This window comes from Sebastes umbrosus, chromosome 7, assembly GCF_015220745.1.
Source record: "Sebastes umbrosus isolate fSebUmb1 chromosome 7, fSebUmb1.pri, whole genome shotgun sequence".
Taxonomy (NCBI): domain Eukaryota; kingdom Metazoa; phylum Chordata; class Actinopteri; order Perciformes; family Sebastidae; genus Sebastes; species Sebastes umbrosus.
This window is the reverse complement of record NC_051275.1, coordinates 8625970-8641453: the sequence shown is the minus strand read 5'-3', so window position 1 is coordinate 8641453 and position 15484 is coordinate 8625970.

Genomic DNA, 15484 nt, shown 5'->3' with positions numbered 1-15484 from the left:
CGCAACCATGTTTACACTCCTTTCCAGGAAGGATATAAGGCCCTCCCTTGCCCCCCCCCCTTCGGCAAATCTGCCTCAAACAGGACAGACCAATGACACGAACCATTCAGCTCTGGTCCGACCAATCAGACTCGGCCCTACATCACTGCTTCAGCACTACAGAGTGGTATGTGTTTCAGGACAACAACATTAACACGTACACGGATACGCTCATTAGCTACATTGGCAAATTCATCAATGACATTGTCATTGGACAACGGACATTCCCAAATCACAAGCCCTGGGTTAGCAGGGAAGTCCATGCCAAACGTTAAGCATGGGCCGACGCTTAGAACTTTTGTTTTGGACGAGTACAGGAAATCCATGTATGCACTCCAAAGAGTGCAAAGAGACAGTACAGGGACAAAGAGTCTAACTACCACGGCTCCAACACCAGAAACATGTGATCTGCACTAAGAACGGACTACAAAAGAAAAACAAGCAGTGCTGAGTAAATGTCTTCATCTCTCCCAGATGTACTGGACAACTTCTATACACGCTTTGAGAACAACTCCCCGTCTGAGAAGGTACAAAACGCTGACAAAGATGTGTGCGGATTAATGCACGCAAGTCACCCGGACTAGCCCTCTAAACATGTGAGACTTGACTTGGACTTAAAAGCGGCTCTGGTATAGGAGGTGTGGATGACGATGTCTCCTAAAACGATCATATCACTTTATCTTATACCAAAAATAGAATCTACATTACATGTGAGCTGAAGTGTGAGGACATGTTTTCACCTGTTCATTAACTTTTCTCAAATCAATCAGCACTGTCTTATAGGGCATGGGAAACTGGAGGACAGACGCATGGGGTCCACAAGGTAATGTTACACCCTGTACCTAAACGCACACACACACACAGTGCAGTGTCACCTCCTCTAGTATACACCACCAACGGAAGACACCCCCTCCCTCCCTCCCCTCCCTTTTCCTTTGAGTGTGTTCCAGCTCCGGGCTATAACTCATAAGTTGCTATAGTCACTACAGTGTACTGCACCTTCTGCCGGGGCACATATAGAGCAGCACAGTTAGTGTTTTTTAACGGCTCAGCAGAGAGAGGAAGCCGAGAGGAAGTGTGTGCGTGAAACAGGCGCACACGGACAGGAGAGGACGTTTTTCCACTGAAGGTGGTAAAATAAATAGAGATGGCAGCCGAGGAGAAAATGGAGTAACGTGACACAATGAACCCGATGAACTTCAAGTGGAAAATGGCTGGTTTCCAGTATGTGATCCGGAACGTAAAATCTGAGATGACAAGAAAAATTACATTATTGACTTGATCTAAAAAAAAAAGTTGTATTTATGGTTAAATGAACAGGATTCAACCAAATAAATTGGATACTGCAAATATAATGCAGTGACAGTTAGTTGTCTGAAAGAAGAAAAATTGGGAGAAAGAGAGAGAGAAAATGAGTTGTCCTGTGCCCAGAGGAACTGAAGAGCTTGATACTTCTAAAGCATTCACTTGTACAGTATGTTTTATTTATGCTTTTCCTCTGCTGCTCTCTGCCAGACTGGCTGGCTGCTTGCTTGGCTGAATCATGAACTTACTGACTGAACACATGAAACACCGACTGGCTGGTTGGATGACCTGATGGCGAGCTGGCTGGCGGACTGACTGACTGACTGATGTGTGATGCATAATAGCAAGTTGGTGTAAGAACACCTGTCTGCCTCACACTGATTCACACTAAAAGAAAAAGGTGTCTGTTTGCCTCTGGGGCTCTCTGTCAATCATATAGACACTGGAGATTAACAAACATTTTTTTTTTTTTTCGCAAGCTCTGCATCTGTGTCATTTCAGGGCATTATATTTTCACCATGCATCTTAAAAAAAAGCTTTTTTCAATTGCAGTAATATGAAGAGCTGTCCACTTAATGCTGTGTAATGCTTCTGTGCAACATAATCTTTATGAAATCTGTGTCTGCAACAGAAATGTGCATGTCAGGGCGTGTGCTGATGTCATACTTGAATGAGCCCCCCCTTCCCTCACACACACACACACACACACACACACACACACACACACGCACACACACACACACACTCACCCACCACCTGCAGAAACCTCCTGCTGTCTGCCACGCCCTCCTCTCTCTCATCTCCCTCCGTTCTGCCATTATGTACAAAGTCCGGGTGCAGCCCCAGTCTCCAGGATCTAAGCTTCAGGCAAGCCCCTCACATCACAGCATGGCTGCCCCACATTCCTCTCACTTATCTGGGGTAGCTGTGCACAGATGGCCCCCTGAGAGAGGTGCAGATATCGGGTTGGCAGAGACGCTTTGGGGAGGTCTGGCTGGCCGCCAAAATAATTACCTGTCACACAGGGCGAGGTAGTTTGTGGTGAGAAGCAGTAATTTCTAACACCATGAAATAAAGTAGTCTTGGGGATAGTGTTCTTATTCCCCCCTTCCTAGCTACTACTTTAATTTACTGCACTCTTATTCGCCTATCTTTGCTCATTGCACTTCCTCTTGCTGTGCTGGTCTCTCACATTTTTCCATAATTCATTACCGGCTGTCAATCATCTGTCGAGCTAGGCGGGCTCACACATGAAACACTTCAGCAACTACAGACAAGAAGTTTGATGACCAAGAAGCAAAATAGGACACGGAATGGCCAGATACTTGTAGCCTTGTGAGTATTATGAAACAAACCTCACAGTTCCACTTCCATCTTTGGAACAGAGTTAGACTGTGTTTGGTATTGCTGAAACTTCACATTTTATCTAAATTCATATCTGGTTCAGTCAGTGTCATCCACCTCTGATAAGATGCCGTTTAATATACTATGTGTGTGTGTGTGTGTATATATATATCAGATCAGTCTCAATATTAATGAAGGCACACAGAAAGATTCACAAATGTATTTTGTATATAAATGACTCTTCACTAAAATATTTTTCAATAGTTATCATTGTATATAAATGTAAAAAATGTCCACATATAAAAAAATAAGGTTCACAAATATATTTATGATGCACACACAAATATTAATAATACAGTTTTATTAATAATAAAAATAAGTTTAATAACACATTTACGTATTAATTAGGCTACCAATTGTTTTGACAATTATTATTTTTATTCAAACTAAAATTATTAAAATGGTATCTGATAGATAAGACTAAGATAAACTCTTCATATATGTTTTGTTTGCAAAATCTGGAGGCTTTACTGGGGCTGGGAAGGCTGTCATAGCAGGTGAGAGGAGAGGCAGGGCTTGCAGAGCATGTTGGAGGCTCCACATCCAGGGGTGAGTGGAGTGGGCACCGAAACCCCCTCTGGTTCTCCAACATGCTGTGCAGGCTCTTGCTAGACTCTCAGGTGCCTGGCTCTATCCCACAGCCCTAAACGGCCTCCAGCGAGCCCCACTGTGCTCTGCTCCAGAGGGAGGTCGGCGGGGTTGGTTTGCTCGCAGTCTTGTGGATTTCCTAAACTCTGAAAACGTTGGGGCAAATTTTGGAGTTTCGTAAAACTGCCAATATTCTAAATCTACACAGTTGATTTATTGCCTCAACAATTCTCAGAAGTGAAAAGGGAAAACAGATTTTCTTATTATGTTTATCAAAAAACTAAAGATATTGATGAGGGCACAAAATGTAAGCTGTACTACTGTGCAGTCCAAAACTTTCAGTATCAAACTGTAAAATCCTAAAATTCAAAAATTAAGACAAATGTTCTTCTGACAAAATATCCAAAATGAAGAACTGCCTTCCTGAGCTGTCAAACCTAAGTCCTGCTGACTAATAGACTGGAGGATGGACGGGTTAGAGCAGTGGCAAAGAGGACAAAGAACATTCATTCCAGCTCGCATGCACCTCTCACACGCCTCATGACAAAATAAACACTATCTGTGGTGCTTGGCCCCATGCCGGCATTCAAGGAGAAACAGCCAGCAAAAAAAAAGAATAAATAAATCTATCTCTATCTCTCCATCAGCCCGTGACACACTGCTGCTCAGGGCCTGTCACATCTACTGCATCAGTAAAGTTTCACTCAGCACAAACACTTTTATCAGACACAGCTCAGTCACCTCACCTCAGATGATTATAGAACATTTACTACAGAACTGAGCAGGTATTAGGGTCCTCCATGAAAGAGATGCTTAAACTGAACACAATTCTAATCAAATACCAAATAACATCTGTTATTATGATGTTGTTGCTATCCATTTGCAAACTCCAAACTCCATATTCAGGGTAGAGTTTTAATGCCTTATGCGTTGCTCTGACAATTTGGCTTTGGAATGTATGAATCGAGGGTTGAGGTGTGATTTAAAGTTGATTTGATATGATTTAAGTAAATATTTTTGGATGAAGGAAATATGTTTTATAGCTGTTCTAATCCATATTTTAATGTTACTGTAACAATCAATTGTGTATTGTGTAAGGTGTCACTAATGACGAACCCATAAATAATTTTTACCCAACTCTGTAGTTCACCTACAGAGCTTTTTAGGGTCTTTTGGCTCATTGTTTTTCTTTTACGGCCTGCAACTTTATTGTTTTGGTTCACTACTATCACTGATTTTTACCCACTCACAGTGTTTCTCACAGGATTTTGTGATACCGTGGCAGGTGGACCTCTGACTCTCTTCTACGTTTTTAAAGTTAAATGCATCAATCTGGTGCACATTGAGAGCAAAATAAAGAAATTAGATCTATGAAGAACTTTGTGTTCTTAACAATTTTGTGCTTCAGCAGAGGTGGAATGTTAGGCTACTCAAGTACTGTACTTGAGTAGCAGTACTTTTCTTAGGCAATTTCCATTTTATGTAATAAATACTTTACTTCTACTCCACTACATCTCCGAGAGAAACATTGGTCTTTTAACTTCAATATATTTCTATATAAATCAACTCATAAACTATGATGTATTATTAAGTAATATATTTTTATTAAGTAGTTAAAATTAGCTCCACCTTTACCAGCTGCAACATAAAGTGATGAACACATTAATGCATCAATAATTGTGATCCAATGGTATAGTATATATTATTCTGAAATGGGCCATTCTGCATAAGGAGTACTTTTACTTTTGGTACTTGAAATTATATTTTGATGCTAATACATTTGTACTTTTTACACTGTTGTATTATCAATTTTATTTAAGCAGGGTGAGTTGCCCTGTCCTCCCTGGTTGACATTTGCGCCAGGAACAGAAGGCCCAGTGGAGAGAGGGCACAGCGAGCACCAAATCCACGGCCCAGGGAAGTGGCGAGGTCCGTACAGGAGGGCGCTTTAAAGCTGACAAGGCAGGAGCCGCCAGCCACTTTCACCCCGGGCCTTTCTTGAGGCGAACGATCGCCTTCACGGAGGAAGGCGAGTATCCAGCCAGCACACCCATTGAGAAGTATAAAAATAATTTGGGTTCATTATGAAACTGTGGCGGGAAAGATTAGATTATGGCGGCCCGCCACAGTCAAGATAATTAATGGGAAACACTGACTCAGCACCAAAGACTAGACAGACAAAGTTAGCAGCTATAGTGCAGTATTTTACAGCTAAAAGACACAAATATTTCCTTTGTTGGAGAGCAAAAACAGAGGTAACAGGCGAGTGAATATTGAGGTGGCCAACACAACTTCAAAACTCTAATGTTGCTCTGTGTCTGCCATATGTGTAGATTAGACATTGTTTGCTAACATCGCTGCAACAAGTTTGTGCGGTAATATGCAGATGATGTGTTTACAGCTTGTTGCTAAGGCCGCCAAGTGGATAATTAATCAATTAACGCAAGTTTAAATAATCATTATCTCATAAACGTGTCAGTATAAAATATCCAAAAACTGCGGTCAGAGACACAAAACCACATGCAGGTGGCAGGGTAGTACTTCAGACCTCTGCAATACCCAAGGGGATCTAGCCTGAGGCCTCCCTAGCCTGCACAGCACTCCACCCACACCACTTTTGGGATTCAGGGTAGTTTAATCATATTTAACAATACTGCTAGTTTACTTTTCTTTCCGCCCGGAGCCAAATGTGACCGCCCTGTAATTGCTTCCATACTCCCCCTGCACTAAGTGTAAATATGTTAAAATGGCAGGTTGCTTGGACTCCTCCTATAGAAAACACAGGCTCCTACTGTAAACAGGATTTTTGTTTGAACCCAATGCACCCCAACACACACACACACACACACAAACACACACACACACACACACACACACACACACATATGATATATAACTTGTGTGCGTATGTGTCTGAGGAATGCTTCCAAAGGCTTGATGGATTCTACCCAGACCAAAACTCCCTTTACTAGGAAATAAACAAATTTGATTGAATTATGATCCAAGGTGCGTATGAATTTTCCAACACACTTTGGTCTTGTGCCTTTTTTTTATCAGTATGAGGGCATGCTGCTGCTCTCTCTGAGGCCCTCAACAACATCAGTTTGGCTGGAAATAGCAGTCTCCTATTTCCCAGAATTACCGCTGTGGGTGGACGTTGAAAGCAGTTTGAAAAATAGCACCTCTCATTTCTTTGTCTTTCCTGAAACAGGACACTGAAAGGGGAAATGCTGTTTAGTTAAGCAGAGTAACTGTTTGTGAAATGTGTGGGCTGCACCTCCGTCAGGCCTTGAAACTTTCGCTGCTAATAACAAAGTGGTGACATTTAGTTATCATTGGACACTTTTAAATTTCTTGTGCAACTGCATTTACATTTCAATAAAAAATAACTCATTCCTTTACCACTCTACATGTCGGAACACAAGGTGTTTTATCGAGCAAATGTTTGTGCTGGGAACATCTTTTATAAACGTAACAAATCCAGCTCTGACTCATGCTTGTTGGAAGCCCCAAGGACACAGATATATTTGTTTGAAGGAGGATGGCAAAGGATTGAATGTCTGAAGAGTAAATGCTCTTAATGCAAGGTTACACACACAGAATGGAGTCTATTCATAAATATTCACAGCTATCTTAACAAGGTCATTCCCAAATTTACCATCGAGTTATCTACCCGCAACATTCAGAATCTGACTACTCCTGCACAATTACTTGGCTTGAGATTTCACATGTAATTTATTTTTTAAAAAACATTCTTGCTGTAAACACTGTCTCGTAGGCATTTCATAGGGAATAGTAAAAATATTCACAACATCACCAGTAACCGGGGTCTGAAATTAACATTTTTCACTTCCTGCCACTGTGGCAGACAAGTATTTTTTTTTTTGTCTGCCACTCAGAAATTGTATCTGCCACTTTTGAAATCTCTGCGCTAAATGAAGGAATAACATTTTAGATCTGTTGCCATTCAATGTTCGATATATTTAACATAAAAAAAACATTATATACGCGGTTAATTACAGTGTTCGAATTACACTGTAGCCTCTGGGGGAGCCCTATTTTTGGGGGAGGGAGGGTACTGTACACAGTATACTGTACTTTGCTAATATCATCTACGATATAGTTGTTATTTGCATAAAAACACAATTCAAATGATTATTTAAATATTTGCTTTGATTAAAGAAAATCTTGGTAAGTTGTTATGAAGTTAAACAGGTCATAATTCCCTCTCTATTTTATTTTGCTGTGAAAACATCTCCTACAAACAACTGGATTTATTCAAGTTTCTCGCCAAAAACTTAATTTTAAGAGATTACATTTGAACATATCAAGATGACATTGTAATTTACCTTCACCCAATGGTCATTTTTGCCGAGCAGACCGTGAACGCCTCATAATAATAACTCAATGGCACCTCCGTTGACGTTAGTAGCTCTACTATTTACTTTCTGTTTAGTTATTACCAAATGCTGTTAAAAACCTTGGTAAATCATGTAAAATTGAAAAAGTGAAAATACCAAAATAAATACTATAGGTAGCACTCCTGACAGACTTGCAATTAGTGTTAGCTTTATTTTTTGCCATGCTGGTGCCATGGCTTTAGGGATGGCAATGTTGGTTGGTCAGTCCACCACTTTAGGCCAGACCGAAATATCTCAACAACTAATGGACGCATTGCCATGACACTTTGTATAAACATTTGTGGTTCGCAGACGTTGAATCGTAATTACTTTAGTGATCACCGGGCTTTTCTCTACAGAACCACCATGAAGTTGACATTTTTGTTTTTTGGTGAAATGTCTTCACAGCTATTGGATGGAGTGCTATGGAAATGTGGACAGACATTCATGATGCCCTCATTATGATTTGTACTTCGGTGATCTCATAACTTTTCAATGCTATCAATAGGTCAAACTTTTAAGTTGTCCAATAGGTTTAAAGTTTTAGGATCAAATTCCTGAAAAACTGATGACATTCCCATCGTCCTCAGCTGTGCCTCTTAGTCTTGTTTAACTGCAACCATGATCCTTCACTATTAACCAAAGTGTATTTGCCATAATCAGAACACTTCCTTAACCTTAACCATACAATTTTTGCCATGTCTAGATATTGTATAAAATACAAATTTTAAAAAAAGGTGTTAATGAATGTAATCTGGATTTTTGCAGAATTTTCTACTATCAATGCTCTTGCCTGGCAATAAGATTGTTTTCAATTGACCGCTTTAGTTTCCATTTGATAGTCTAACATACATTTCAGAGGCATTTTTCATGACTTCACTGAAGATCATTCTACTATAAACATTAATGAATTGGACAATTATTGTGTTTTGGGTACTATAAGGTCTAAATTGAAGACACTGATATTGGTGCAAAAATACTGGTAGCTTCAAATCCAAAAATATATGTGGTATTCTTAAACACCCTGCCAAACAGTTTACCCTTCCAGACAGAGAGCCGTGGTTTGCACCCTGCACCAAGGCCAGCCCAGTCCAGTCTAGCACCATCCTGCCCAAGGCCAGACTCACTGGGGAATTTCATCTGAATTCAATTTCACCTCTGGCCTCCGTCGCGGCAGTTTGAGCCGAGGCTACACAAAAGGCCAAGTTTCACATTGAACGTGAGAACCCCCTCATCTCCTGACCCCTATTACCATATGAATGGACCAGAAAATGGAACTGGGAGCCAAGAGAGAGAAACAGCAGTGATCGAGTCCAGGCAAAATGGCCAATTTTTAGAGCGTTTGGTTTACCTTTCCTGCTAACTGAGAGTGGGAATTTGTCTCTTCAGTGTTGCTCTGAGACAGATAGACATGTACAGATGTCACCCTTAGAGGATAGTCTAGCTGTTCAATGTGTTGAAGCTTTGAATCCAAATCTGCAACCTTACAGTGAAGTCTCGCTTACCCTTAGGCTGAGCATTCAGACTGTCCTTAGCCAAAAGCTCCTAACATGAACAGTTCTAGACCCAATCAAAGGGAAGCTACGGAAGAAACTCCCAACAGCTCAATCCAAGCATCAACACGTTTGTGTCTGGCTAAATGCCCTCTGACTTCTTTCTCTTTCACTACAGCTGTTGTTATTTCAGTGTCAGTACTTTTCGTGCTTTCCCTACATTACACTCTCTCACCAACCGTCATTTGCTCCCACATGCACGATACGCAAATAAGCAAAAATATAAAACTACAATAAAAAATGGCCTTAATTGCATAGGGCACACAGTACAGTCCCTGCCAAATTGCAAACAATCAAAGGGCATGATTTGTCATTTTGGCCAGGTGAAGTGTGTTTCTGCTCTGGTAATGTGTCAGTACTGCATTGGTTTGATAATAGGCCTAAAACAGCCCAATCATGGTCTAATATTAAACACAGGGTTTGGGTTAGAAACAGCCCATCACACACTTCATACGAGACAAGAATAGAAAACATAGTTTCATTATCAGCTTCTACTCGGAGCAATGAAACAACATTTGAATCAGATTCTAATGACAAACAAATCTGATCTTACCACACACACACAGTCCTGGGTGTTAATCTTTTAATAAATAAGATGTTTTTTGTTTTGTTTTTTACTGTTGCTTATTAAGTCATGGATATGTAATGCTATAGAGAAATACTTTAGGTTTAAAGGTTAACATTAAATAGCTGCTGTGCCAAGTTATTCTGCTGCAGATATGTATGGAATTTATTATTTACTTTTTCACACAAAATGGTCAAATAAAAGATTGTAGCAGAAAATATCAATTATGCAACAGTTTTAGAGAAAAAATGTTTTGTTCTTGCCTTCCAAAAACTTGTATTCGTCCATTTTTTTTTAGGGTAGTTGGCTTTTATTTATGGCAACCATTAATACAAAGATCGTTACTGTTGGTATCAGTGTTGTCCTCCTCTGACCCTGCAGCACAGATGGGGGAGAGAGGAGGAGAGGTGAAAGTAAAGGCAGGGCTGGGGGGGGGGAGTGCAGGTGTAAAGAGGAGATGAGACAACCAGCATGTGGTGAAGAGCCTCAGCCACACCCAGAGAGAATCTGAGCATGCTCTCTAACCTCACTACTGCTCGACGGGGGAGGGCAGCATGAGGGGGGGGGGGGGGCTCTGGACAGTTTGTCGTCCCCGTCATTTGACCAAGAATTATAGGTTTTAAAGTTCAATGACAATATAAAATCAATCAAACTAATATATATTTATAATATATAATGACGAGTAAATAATATTGCCTGATTAGTTACACAATACATGCACTTGATCTATAACTGAGATAACAGATATTATTATATACATATAATATTCCAGCAAAGTGAGCAGTATAAGACTGATGAGGCAACATCTTTTCACTTCAGCTCACACATATCCCTCTCAAACCACAAATTTCAATATCATAAAAAAATACTCTTTTTTTGTAACTAGCTAAGAAATTTCTGTTTTTGTGAAATAATGACAAAATTGCTGCCACACCTAGTTATAATGGTCAAAATTAAAAGTCCATACATTTTCATACATGGATGAAAAATACATACAAATACAGCATTTATTTTCATACAGATAACTATGAATTGCCAATGAAATCTAAACCTATAATCCTTCATATTTCTTGCTTTTATAGGCTTACATATAGCTGAAATAAATGCATCATTTCATAGTAAGTAGCACTGAGTATAGAGAGGGGAAAAAATGCACTATTTTTATGAAAATGTGAATTAAATTTGCTGGTTTGCCTCGTGCTGTTGACCAATTAGGGATGCTAGGAAACGTAGGGAGATTTGGAATAAAAGATTTAAAAAGATATGTGAATATATAGATTTGAAGATATGAATATATATATCGACATTGAAGGTAACTTTTTCTGCTGTTTCATTTTGCACAACGCAAAGTCATTCAGGCACCACAGTGAGTGATCAGAGGCAGAGCGAGCGGCCAGACAGAGCCCTGCATCCCTCTTCCCTCCCCCTCCACCTCCTCCTCCTCCTCCTCCTCCCTCTGCATCAGAGCCTGTGGTCATTATTGCCCTCCAGACTGCTTTTATCATCTCTATAAATCTCTGCTGGCTCAGACACAGCGTAATGAGGAGACCTGCGAGGCTGTCAACCTGCGACTCTCACCCCCGCCGAGAGAGAACGGAGGGGGATGAAAAAAGGTGGAGCGAGGCTGGAGAGAGACAGACGGAGATGAAGAGAGTTACAAAGAGAGAGGGCAGGCGTCGGTTTATACGCACACCCACCGCCACCACCCACACACACACACTCACTAACTCGCATACACCTTACATCTTCAGTGTGAGGTGGGAGCACATTCAAACATTAGATTATGCTTAGAGGCTTGAGTGTGGAGAAGAGAGAGTGGTCAGTTTGAGAACAATCATCTGTCAAATAAAAGCTTTCAACATTTAGAGAAACACTCTCTGACATTTTCATATAGCTGTCTGTTTTTTTCTCTCTCCCTGATGTAATGGGATTACATTTGCGGGCTCTCCTGGCATAAAATCCTCAGGTGCTCCGGAAGTGACGAGTTCTATATTTCTGCTAAAGAAACAGAATGAGTATTTTGTAACAAATACTGGAGTGCCATCTAAGAGAAGAAAGTATTGGACACATTCTTGAATTGACAGGCGATCTCTGAGAAGTGTGATATCATTATATACATATGCTTGTCAGGAGGGGGTTATGATAAATCACGAGTCAAATTACAGCAAATGTTGTTTTCAATTGACTGATTCATACACTCAATTTACTGAATTGTTCAATCACTTTAGTTATTTTTACCATCAATTACTTGATTAGTTCCCTTGAATTAAATCATGTATGCTCTCAAATTACTGAATTGTGTCGTCAAATCACTTAATTTGTTTGCTTCATTTGATAGCTTTACGTTTTATTCCATTATCCCCTTCTACAGAGTATTATTTTGATCTTGGACTGAGATACATAGATGAAAACTTCAGGCTTTGGCTGTTAAACTCAACACTGTTAATGGTATCTTAAGTATTTTATGGGATAACAAATGATTTCAAAGCTTCATTAAAAACTTAGCCCCAGTTGAAACACATGCACAATAAGAACATACGGCTAACTGTTGTACATGGGACAGCAAAGCAAAGAAATTTGTGAGTGCAAATTATACATTTGCAGAGACAATTTATGAATTTGAGGGTTCGTATTACTACATTTTGATGCATTGTACCGTACCGCCCATGACCGTAGTAATGTGAGGCCATGATTTGTAATTTGAAGGCACATAATTAGTAATTTCAGTGAAATGTTTTGCCATCTTCCCTGACACTGGGCTACATGAATTTGACATGAATATATCGATGTTGCACATTTGTCATGTTTCAGTATTAAACAGGGCCATGTATTGACAAGAATAAAGCGATACAATACGTATCACGAAACAGGGGTTACGGTTCAATGTATTGCGATGTATAGCCATACTATAAGCAAGGTGATATATTGCGATCAGAAAAACATGATATTGTGATACTCAAGAATATCATTATGTTTTTACACCAAAGCCCTTGAACGTGTTACATTAAATATTCATGGCTTAATAAGCAACAATCAAGTTTGTTTTACGTTTGGAATAAAACATTTTTAGGTATTTAGATAATCTTTAAATATTATTTATTAAGAGTTTAACAGTCCAAAACTCAACTAGTCTGCTTCATCAGGACTGTGTTGGTGCGGTTTGATCAGATTGAATTGACATTCATTTAGCAACATCAGCAAACAACCCAACAACTGCCATCACAATTTAAATCAAATATTGATAAATCCTGATAAGTGCAGAGACGACCACCTTTTTTCTAACAAAGCTCCACCCACTTCAAGCCAGTGAGAAGAGAACAGGCAAAAGCAACATTCAGGAATTTGAAAGAACCATGGTCTTTTAACTGCAGATCATTTTGTGTTCACAAAGGAGCTCATTAGCCATAGTAAGAAGCAATGGGTTTTCAGCACCTTTAATGCGACTAACAGGGACAGTTGTGGCCACGTGTCGCAGCCACAGGTTATCAGTAAATGCTAAAACGTAGTGTAACAGTAGCATATGTATAGAAGAGCAGTAATGCCAGTCACACAGCGATATCTAGCTTAAGTTAGCCAACATGACCCAACATAAACTATAGCTACTGGTCATACCAGACCATGTATGGCTGTAACAGCAACAAGTGTATGTAATGAGTGTATTAATTAAAGTAAGACTGTTTTTTTATGCTTATGAATTCAACTTTTCATAAGAGAAGAGATTGTGCTATATTTGTTTTTCTTTTCTTTCAAAAGTTACATATTCTTGCTTTAAAGAAAGAAAATAAATTCTGAATTACAGTTTCTACCATTTTTTGCTGTATATTTTACTCTTACAACTTACATATTTTTTTTCTTTTTCTTTTTGCACAAACTACCTTTGGTTAATTTTTTGTCAGATTTGTTTGGTATTTATTTCTGTACTATTACAATAGATATATATTATGTTGTGGTTTTTGTGCTATTTTAATGTTTGCACTATAATAAGAAGTACTGACAGATATTAATGAAGGAGTAATTACAGGAGTAATTCCATTTTTTCCATTCGTTGATTTTAAATGTTGTTCTGCACATTTGCATATAGAAACTTTTGTTTTTTTATTAGTGTTTACCCTCTAAACTGGTTTTATATTCTACAAGTGACTATGTTGTGACTATGCAAAGCACAATTACCGAGTCATTAATGAGTACCTGCGTCATCTACCTGTCAAAATTCCTTCAAGAATGTACTAAAACTGTCCTCCTTTACTGCGAACATGTCTTTTTTTTTTCTAGGAACTCCACGTCCACAGCAGCCGGCTGGTACAACTGCTCGAGGGAAAAGTAACAAACAGCTCTAGAGAGATAGACTAGCTCTGACCTCAGTGACGTGTGTCGTTTTTATGTGTTTGTGTGTGTGTGTGTGTGTGAGAGAGAGAGAAAGAGAGTGTGTAAGCCAGATGAACTCTTCTGTCTCTCCACCCTGCATCGCTGCTGATGCTCGTGCAGCCGGTAAACCAAACACGCTCTCTGACAGCTGATACATAGTATGGACTTTGACCCGCCCTGAACCTCACAACAACAGCTCTGCGCTTCCTCCGGGCCGGTCTGATGCCCTCCCACACTGTCAGGAGCTGTCTCCAAACCGCCCACACTCCTGCTTATGTAAGGGGATAATCCTGTGCAGTCACTAAAATGATGCACGGCACTCGAGGTGTATAGAGGCAACATAACTATTTGATGCGTATGGTGAAAACAGCACATTCATGTTTGATAATCATAATACCTCGCAGCAGATCGTACCTCCGTACGTTCTTCTATAACTCAACGCACCGTAACCGGGACTGTCTCTAAAGTGTAGAATAATATTTGAAGAGCTGAAGCTCCTCTGACACTTTAATGACCCCTGCTTCTCCAGACTCCCTGGCTCTTTCTCAGACATCTCAATCACCTTCCCCTCTGGTTAAAAAAAAAAAAAAAAAAAACTCATTTTCACATGAACGCTGTGTGGCTCCTCCAACAGAAACAAAAAGGCAGCCTCTCCATCATCCGGCAAACCATAAGCTTCCCTTTATCTTCCATCCCTCATTAAACTCTGAATAACTCAGCAGAGAGGCAGAAAGAGGAGAGAGAAAAGTGATTTAATTCTGCTGGAGGAATAAAAGCCCCTTGAGGTTGCCATTTTGAATGTGTGCCATGTTGAACAGGCTGGATCCGGAGATCACCGAGACAACAGAGCAGGGAAGAATAGTCTATAGACGGAGCTGCGGGCCAGCTGACCCACTGTAGATAATGTACCATGGATGCCGTGTCATTGTGCTGAGAGGCTGGAGTCATGATGATGACCCGTCACGACCTCGGAGGGGAGGCTGGGCAGAGGGAGGAGGAGGAAGGAGCTCTAAAAAGGGAGGTCAGAGGGAAATCGTGGCACCAGACTTGATATCTCAATTCAAAAGCTGCACTGGCAACCTGGACACACTGAATGCAGCCCAATTATTTCAATAAACCAGCAATCCTGGGAAGAGAAAGGCCAGAGAATGGGGACAGAAGAAAAGAAAAATGGGTTTGACATTCAGGCAGGCGGGCTGAGGGAGGTAACAAGTTCACAGCCTTTTCAGAAAACATGGCTGCCTGCTGTGTGATGGATCATGGAG